The following is an 8945-nucleotide window of genomic DNA, read 5'->3' as shown; positions in this document are numbered from 1 at the left end:
GTCACTCCATGCGCCTAGTGCCAGTCTGGTGATGGAGAGGGATCATTTAATGTACTTCACATCCAAAGCCAGGTGTCGCCTTACCCCTTGATCCGTGATAAATAGCCTGGTGATGGAAACAGATCAATTAATGTGCTTCACATCCAAAGCCAGGTGTCGCCTTGCCACTTGATCCCTGATAGCCAGCATGGTGATAAGGAGGGATCGTTTAATGCGTTTCAGTTCCACCATTGGGAAAAGAGGAAGATAAATATCTCCCATCTGGGAAGACTGAAGGAGGGATGATCTCTCTTTCTCCCCCTTATAAATACTCTTCACATGCACTAGGACAAAGGTAATAAATATTCTCTTCTTGAAACTCTCCATCCTTATCTCCACTCTAAGAACACCTCTAACTTAGCCATCGGAGGGGGTTCAACTGGTATCGACTTAGTTCGCTCATATTCTGATAATTGCTCAAAGTGTGCAGGTTGCCTCCAGAGAGCAACTCAACCACTCGATCAGGGATACGCCCTAACTTTGACCCAAGTAAGGCCATCTGCACAATGGGGAGGACACCCAGCTTACATTTGGCGCCGTTTGTGGGAATTTTTGCGAACAGAAGTCGCATCCCCTCATCCAACCGAGCTTCAACGCAAACAAAACCAAGCCATGCTGAAAAGTCAACATCTTAGAAGGAAGGTCTCCTTGGGTACAGCCGGGAGAAACGCCCAGAGGTGGAAGAAGGAGAAAATGAGGACGGACCGTTTGAAGAATATGGAAGACAAGATGAACCGAATCCTGAGGGGCGTAAAGGATGTACAGAATCTCAGCAACAGCCTCCGCGCACAGAATGAAATACTGCAAGAGAGCCATGCCGAATTGGTAGAGAAGGTGGGCGCACAACAGGACCAGGAGCCGATCGGTACCGAGGATACTAGAGGAACCTCGTCTGCGTCAACGGAGGCTGAGACATCAGAGCGAGTAGCGACCGAAGCAAGGAACATACTAAAGGAGAAGAGAGCCTGGCGGGATGGCAACAAACGCAAGGAACATAACTGTTTTGTTATCTAATTACGTATATGGGATACTTTGGTTTTAAAGAATGGAATGTCAAGCATATAAATTTGATTAAATATATAAATATGTATGTGGGTATTTGTATGGGTATATTTGTAGACTTGTTTCCAGGTTAGGTTTTCTGAGCATGTGCATTGAGACTGCTCTGCACATGTATGGATATTTGAATGAGGTTTGAAATTGAGATTGGCTATTTGGAAATTACCGGCTTAATAGATTTTGTGTTAATGAGATATTTTGGTGGGTTTAAATTTATGATTTTACAAAAAGGATTTAAATAAACAAGTTTATATTGTTTTCCAAGAAATTGGAGAAGAATTATTTACATGGTTTTTTTTCCTTATCGTATGTTATTGCATGAGCGTACTGAAGTGAATTATTTTCAACTATCGGTTGGTAAATATGTACGTATACAAAAGAACCTTGTTGCTTAGTGTTTTGACAATATTTTATAAAACAAAGGGGGTTATTTATGTTGAATATAATTTATGTTAAACACTTTGTTTTTCGTCCACTCACATTTTTTGTTTTGTGTCTCCAAGTCCTAGATTCCGAGGTCGAGACCACCACGTCGAGGTATCATCATTGTCTGCTCCGTAAGAATGTTCTTCTTTCACTCTCTACCTTTATTCTTTCTCGAGTTGTAAACTTAAATCTTTAGTTGCTCTGTATGCTCGTTGAGAGTGGGTAGAGGGCATGAGGCCTATTTCTTTAATCTTAATTGTTGTGTGTGCCTTTACCTCGTCCGTGTCAATAGAGGTTGATACATCGAAGCGAGAAGCTCGTATAAGGTAAAGGCCTGGTTCAGAACTAGTGACACCGAAGAGGATGTCGACAGCATCACCTCCAAGCTTAGAGATCAGGTCATCGGAGAGTTAGGGAGTGTCTGGGATCGGCTCGGGCAAGAGGAGAAATAGAAAATGCCCAGAGGACCGGAGTTCACCAAGGACGAAATCCCACTACCATATACTCAGGACTTGCTAGATGCCAGGGTAGTGGGAGACTTGAAGGCCCTAAAGATCCCCTTATACAACGGGATGATCGACCCATATGACCATCTAGATAATTTCCGTTATGCCATGGAGGGACGTGGCGCAAATGAGGCAACCAAGTGTCGCCTATTCCTAACATTGCTCAAAGGCCCCGCCACGAGTTGGTTTAAGCGACTCGCCCCGAAATCAATCGGTTCTTTTGCAGAACTCAGAAAGGTTTTCCTGGAAAGATACATGATCATTTCTGAATGGCTGTATACCGCAAACGACTTATCGACGGTCCGACAGCGACCCGATGAAAAGCTCAGGGACTATTACCCACCTCTTGGACGGACGAGCCCACTTGCCTCTTTCCGCTCTCTCTCTCTTCGGCTCTTCGTCAACCCACATCTCGGGCTAATTGCTCATCAGCTCATCTTTTTTGCGCTCCACGGATAGGAACCCTAGCTACACTAGTCGCCTAGCTCCGAGCCACCAGCCGATTCACTAGATGAGCCCTTCTTGGCAAGCTTCATCAGCCGAGCTTGCATAGCTAGATCGCTCCGACTAGGCCTCATTGCTGTAAAATACAACTTTACGTCATTAGGATCAACCACACTAATAAGGCTTATCAGACCCTTGTTGGCAAGCAGTATGTCTGCGACTTTCTTGATACTAGGCAGGGAGAGCACTTGGTTAACTTGATCCTGCTCGACTGCTGATAGCTCCACTCAATCCAATTACTATAAAAGTAGCAACAAATGTCAAGATCAATCAAACGTGTATATATCAACACGACCCACCTTATGCAACATAGCATAAAAAAAAAGTGGGGGGGGGGGGGAGGAAGTATATCTAAATGAATCCTGCACGTCAACTGGACCTAGCTTTCTAAAGCGCCTCTATATCCTAGGTAGTCTTGGCTCTACCCCTTCAGAAAATTCTCACGCACCCGATGCTTAGAACCAATTCGGTTTCCACATCTTCTGGGATGAATGATTACTTTCAATTACCTTCCCAACCGCACTTTGGTTTATGGACTTGGTATGGATTTCTCTTCAGCAAAAAACAGTGCAGTATTTGATTTATGGTCAGCTCTGAATTATGCACCCGCTGCTATAACGCCTGGACACTTATGGTCCTATACACGTTCGGATTCATTTGATGTGGGGCTACACCAAGCCGACTAATCCATCCTTGAAGAAAGGGAGACAAGGGCAGCCGAACCCCCTGCTTGAGCATATCTGCACACAAGGTCACCCACCCAATGGGGGACTTGCTTGGCTTCCCATCTCTAATCGGCGCCTTTAAGCCTAATACTGCTCGGTATAGCATATTCCTCCCTCAAACGATCTAGCTTTTGCTGCGTCATCATGCTTGGATGTTCATCAGCCAACCACTCTCACTCTGCTAATTCCGTATCTACGTTCAATTCTATCACCCCACCTGAGCCTGAGGCTACCACCATGCCTTCATTTCTGGCTTCAAACCTACTGCCCCCTTCACCTTGGTCGGCATGCGCTACATCCTCGCCTCCCTCACCACCTGACCCAACTACGGCAACCGTGACTTCTCCCCTGCCTCTAGACTCACTACCACCTTCACTCTGGTCGGCATTCTCCACTTCCTAACCTCCTACCCTTCCTCCAGCCCCTAGGTACTAAAAGTTTCCATAGAGACCGATGGGCATATCCTCGCCCATTTGCTTGGCTGCATCATACATTTCGTCCACCATGTCTACATCATCCACATCATCCCTAAAGGCTGACCCACTGCTCGTCGTATCTTACGAATCAGACATATCGGATCGGCTCGACATGTTTGCACCTCTCACAATACTTCAAACACAATCAAGGAAGGAAGGGGTGAGGGCTAAAAATCAAAACACACACCAACCCAAGAAAAATGACGAGCAAAACACCAAACCCAAAAAAACAAGCAACTCGAATCTGACCTTCTGGAAAACAAAAGGAAAGGAAAGGAAAGTGGACCTTACCAAAAAATCCTCGGAAACGGTGCTGTGTCGAACTTCACGACCACTTACTCCCCTCTGCAACAATGGCGCACCAAGGAAACTGCTCGAAAAATTGCTCAAGCTCTCAAACTAAAACAATGGCGAAATATGGCAAAGGAAGGTTGCTCCCCCTTTTATGTATCGACGACCGAGCATCCCCAATGTCCACACATCAGCTACCCCAGCTAGGATGGCCACACGTGGCAGCACGACAGCGCCTATCAGTTGAAACGACGAAGCACGCACCAATGCAAACTCTCGCAAGTTCTAACGTCATAAGCAATTAATATGCCACCTACTCAGCCAATTAACCATCCCATAAATCTTTCGTAGAGGAGCCCTACTCGGCTGGGAACTTGGGGAGCTACCTTACCCAACCTCTGTAGTATGGCCACGTCATTTGAAAAAGGCTCGGCTCACTCAAAAATAAAATCCAAACAACTCTTCACCCAAGTTCGGCTCCTTGAGTTGAGAGTTGGGGGGCAACTGTTGATGGTTCACATCATCATTATAAGTCGAGCCTATTAGAGAACACCATGTGGCCACAAAGGACCTGGTCGTCCTTGTACCGACCTGACCAGATTGACCCGTCGAGCATCGATAAAAGGCCTTCTAGCCAAGCCTGTCGGGAGATACAACATGAACCCATTGTCGAGCACTCGAACACCAACCCAACTATTGAGATACCGTGTGATCGGAGACATGCATTAATATTTTGACATGACCAGACCCCTGTTGAGTCAGTCACTCAATGCGCTTAGTGCCAGTCTGGTGATGGAGAGGGATCATTTAATGTACTTCACATCCAAAGCCAGGTGTCGCCTTACCCCTTAATCCCCGATAAACAGCCCGATGATGGAAGGGATCAGTTAATGTGCTTCACATCGAAAGCCAGGTGTCGCCTTGCCACTTGATCCCTGAGAGCCAGCATGGTGATAAGGAGGGATCATTTAATGCGTTTTAGTCCCGCTATTGGGAAAAGAGGAAGATAAATATCTCCCCTCTGGGAAGACTTAAGGAGGGATGATCTCTCCTTCTCCCCCTTATAAATACTCTTCACTTGCACTAGGACAAATGTAATAAATATTCTTTTCTTGAAACTCTCCATTCTCTTCACTCTAAGAACACCTCTAACTTAGCCGTCAGAGGGGGTTCAATTGGGATCGACCTAGTCCGCCCCTATTCTGATAATTGCTCAAAGTGTGTAGGTCACCTCCAGAGAGCGTCCCAACCACTCGATCATGGATATGCCCTAACTTTGACCCAAGTAAAGGCCATTTGCACAACTGGGAGGACACCTAGCTTACAAGTGCCACCAGGGTGTCGTTTGATACGAAACATCCACTTACAACCAATAAGATTTTGAGAGGGGAGTGAAGGAATGAGCTCCCATGTACCATTGCGAATTAACACATTGAACTCATTGGACATTTCTTGTCGCCAAAGGGGATCCTTGACGGCCTGGGAAACACATGTTGGTTCAATGAGGAGAGAATGGGGTGTTTAGTAGCAGTCATAGCATAGCAGGGATTAGGTTTGCGGATACCTGCTTTGGCACGGGTGACCACAGAATTATCGGCGAGCACAAGAGGTACGGGGGGGTTGGGAGGGTGTGGGTCAGAGGATGGAAAGGTGACAATAGTCCTATGAGGGTTTCTAGTGTATGTATGAATTGGGCTGAGATGGGGAGGTGGCTAAGCTGGGTTAATTTGGGGTGGAGAATGTGTGGGTAAGGTGAATATAAGTGCGGTGGAGGTAGGGGCCGAGGCATGGGGGTTGGGTGACAATAAGAGAGGAGCAGTAGTAGCAGCAATGGGGGCCTGGGGAACGGATGGTGACGGCTCTGATACGGGGGCAGATGCTGATGATGATGATGATGTGACATGTGGTGGCAGCGAAGAAGAAGCAATCGGCGCAATAGGTATGGTGGTTGAGTGTACGGGAACATGAGTAATTGGAGAAAGAAAGGAGACCCAAGTGTGAGAGTTATGAACAGTGACCTGGGGAATGGAGGAAGGGAGGTTGGCAAGAGGAAAAGTGGACTCATCGAATTGAACATGCCGAGAGATAAAAAGTTTTTTGGAGGAAAGATCAAGACAATGAAAGACACTTTGATTAGATGAGTCACCAAGTAAGAGACATGGGTGGGAATGAGAAAGTAATTTATTTGAATTGTAAGGACGTAACAAAGGAAAACACAAGCACCCAAAGGTACGAAGACGAGAGTAATTAGGCTGTTCATCAAATAGTTGAGTGAATAGGGAGAGATTGTGGAGAAGCGGAGGAGGCATGCGATTGATAAGATAGGCAGCTGTTTTAAAGGCATAAGACCAATAGGTGAGAGGTAAAGAAGCTTGATGAAGAAGGGTGAGACCAGTTTCAACAATATGACGATGTCGTCATTCAGCGACTCCATTGTGTTGCGAAGTGTGAAGTGGTGTAAGAAGATGGGTGATGTCATTGGAGGAGAGAAAATGTTGAAATTTGATGAATTCTCCCCCACCATAAGTGTATAATCCAGTGATTTTTCTTTTGAAGTAATTTTTGACAAGTGCCTTGAAGGTGATAAAAGTGGAAAACACATCAGATTTCTTTTTAAGAGGGTAGAGCCATATGTATTTTGTAAAATGGTCAACAAAGAAAACATAGTAGGAAAAACCATCACTATAAAAGAGGTCGAATGGACCATGACTGGTGAGAGGCGAAGTACCAAACGGGAGCCGATGGCTTTTATGACATTGACACGAATGATAAACGGACTCGGACCACTTGGAAGACACATTAATGGAAGACGAACGAAGAACTTGTTGGAGAGTTTTGTGGCTGGGGTGACCAAGAAGACGATGCCAGAGGTTGGGAGAGACCACTACACCCACCTTAGCCTGCGGTTGACAAAAAGATTTGGGAGAGCACTCGTACACATCATCCTTATTCAGGCCTCGAATAAGAACTGCTCCCGTGCTCAGATCCTTGACATGAAAGAAATCAGGAAAAAGTTCAATAGATGTATTATTTTGTTTATTAAATTTAGAAATATAAATAATGTCTTTTTGCATAGAAGGAACATAGAGAACATTTGATAAGCTAAAAGATTGGAAGGATGAGAAGGGTAAAGTGGTTGAATCGACATGAGTGATATCCAAACCTGAACCATTATCGATAATTATTTCATCAGGACCATCATATGTAGAGGCACTAGAAAGAGTGTTGACATTGGAGGTAACATGGTGAGAGGCACCGGAATCAAGCAACCATGTTGGAGAAGAGGTGGACTGGCCATGGGTGGTAGGATTGGCCACTGGCTAACTGTGAGGTCCAAATTGGAGTTGGGGGCAGCGTTTGGCACTATGACCTTGAGTGCCACACCATTGACAGAAACCACGATAACCTGTGCTGGTCATGTTGGTAGAGCGGTGAATATTGTTGGTGAAAGATGGTTGGGTGGGCCCGTAGGAACCACGAGAATTGTTGTCAATGGAAGATGTGTGGGGGTGCCTAAAGGAACCACGAGAAGGGTTGCAAGAGGTGATAAGGGAGATGACCTGTGATGAGACGGAAGCAAGAATCGCATGAAGGAGGAGTTGTGTTGGAAAAATGGCTCACATTAAGGTTGCAAGTGAAGGAGGAGGCGACCGGTCGCAAGGGAAAAGCGACCGGTCGTTTTGAAGCAGATTCGAGGTCTGAAGAAGAAGCTGGAACTCGAGGCAGGCGACCGGTCGCCAGGTAGTTGCGACCGGTCACTTCCAGGTAGATTGCAATGCGACCAGTCGTCAGGATCGTGTGACCGGTCGCCAAACATGCTGTGTCGTTTTTCATGCGTTTTTCAAGGTGACTTTCACATGTGCTTGTTCCCTACCTAACTCCAAGTGCCTCCAAAGTGTTTTATGGGTTCTAGGAAGTTTGGCAACGTGCCTTAGAAGCTAGAACACCATTAAATGTTGTTTGTTGACTTGTATTAAAGGTTTTCTAGATAGGGGGACAAAGGGTGCATGCTTTATGGCTTGTTTTCTTGTTTGCCTAACCTTTTGTTTAGGTGGGTGGCTGATAGCAAGAACGTGGAGAAGTTATTGCAGCCCTCTACAAAGTCCAAGGCCTGTCTATAAAGAAGATGATACAAGGACAGCAAGTGTGGGTGTTTTTACTTCTCAAGGAGTGGACAAGTAGCTGGGAGCTAGTGTGTCCAAGAGAGGTGTAACTTACCAAGGGAGGAAGAGAGAGAGGGTAATCAGTTCAAGTTTGGAGCTGAGTTGAGTCTTGAAAGTCTAGATACCAAAGGGGGGGGAAACACCAAGGGTTGTGAGAGTGTTCACAAGTGCATCAAAGTGTTGAGCAAGGGAAGAGAGAGAAAAGAGAGCTTAGGAGAGAATAGAGTTCTAAGGGGGTTTCTTTGTAAACCAAAGTTGTAACTTATTCTTTCATTAGTTAATTTCTCAAGGGGATCACCAAGAGGATGTAGGTAATTGCTGAACCTCTATAAATTCTTGTGTCACTTTGTGCTTGGTTAGTTTCTCAAGTGTGTGTGTGTGATTCATCCATCCTTGTGTGTGTCACAAAGTCCATCAACAACAAGATCATTAGGGGAGTGAGTGAAAGTGTTTGTCCATTTTCACAACAAGTTGATCTTGCCGAATCCAAAAGGTGTGAAGCACGGTTTGAGTGGCTGATGTAGGGGTGGGCACGGTACAGTATGGTACGGTATTGAGCCCATACCGCTACCGATACCGGAAATTTAAATCGGTATGGTACGGTATGGGATTATCGTTTGTCAAAATTCGTACTGTACCATACCGTGCCAAATCGGTATCGGTACGGTATCGGTACCATTTCGGTACCAAAATGACACAACTAAAAAATGAACCAATTCAATACTCAACATATTCATTCACCAAAATAAGTAATGC

At 45.5% G+C, this 8945-nt stretch overlaps 1 long non-coding RNA gene across 1 annotated transcript; it reads left to right on the top strand.

The window, feature by feature from the left end:
• The first annotated feature begins 264 nt into the window (after positions 1–264).
• LOC148293176 (uncharacterized) lies at positions 265–1137 on the top strand. Its single transcript, XR_015825868.1, has 2 exons — positions 265–334; positions 470–1137. It is a non-coding gene; the product is annotated as an uncharacterized LOC148293176 (long non-coding RNA).
• Positions 1138–8945: the final 7808 nt, after the last annotated feature.

The sequence above is a fragment of the Prunus avium genome, chromosome 7 (assembly GCF_965620075.1).
Source record: "Prunus avium chromosome 7, drPruAviu1.hap1.1, whole genome shotgun sequence".
In the NCBI taxonomy this organism is placed as follows: Eukaryota; Viridiplantae; Streptophyta; class Magnoliopsida; order Rosales; family Rosaceae; genus Prunus; species Prunus avium.
This window is presented reverse-complemented; position numbering and strand designations above follow the sequence as displayed.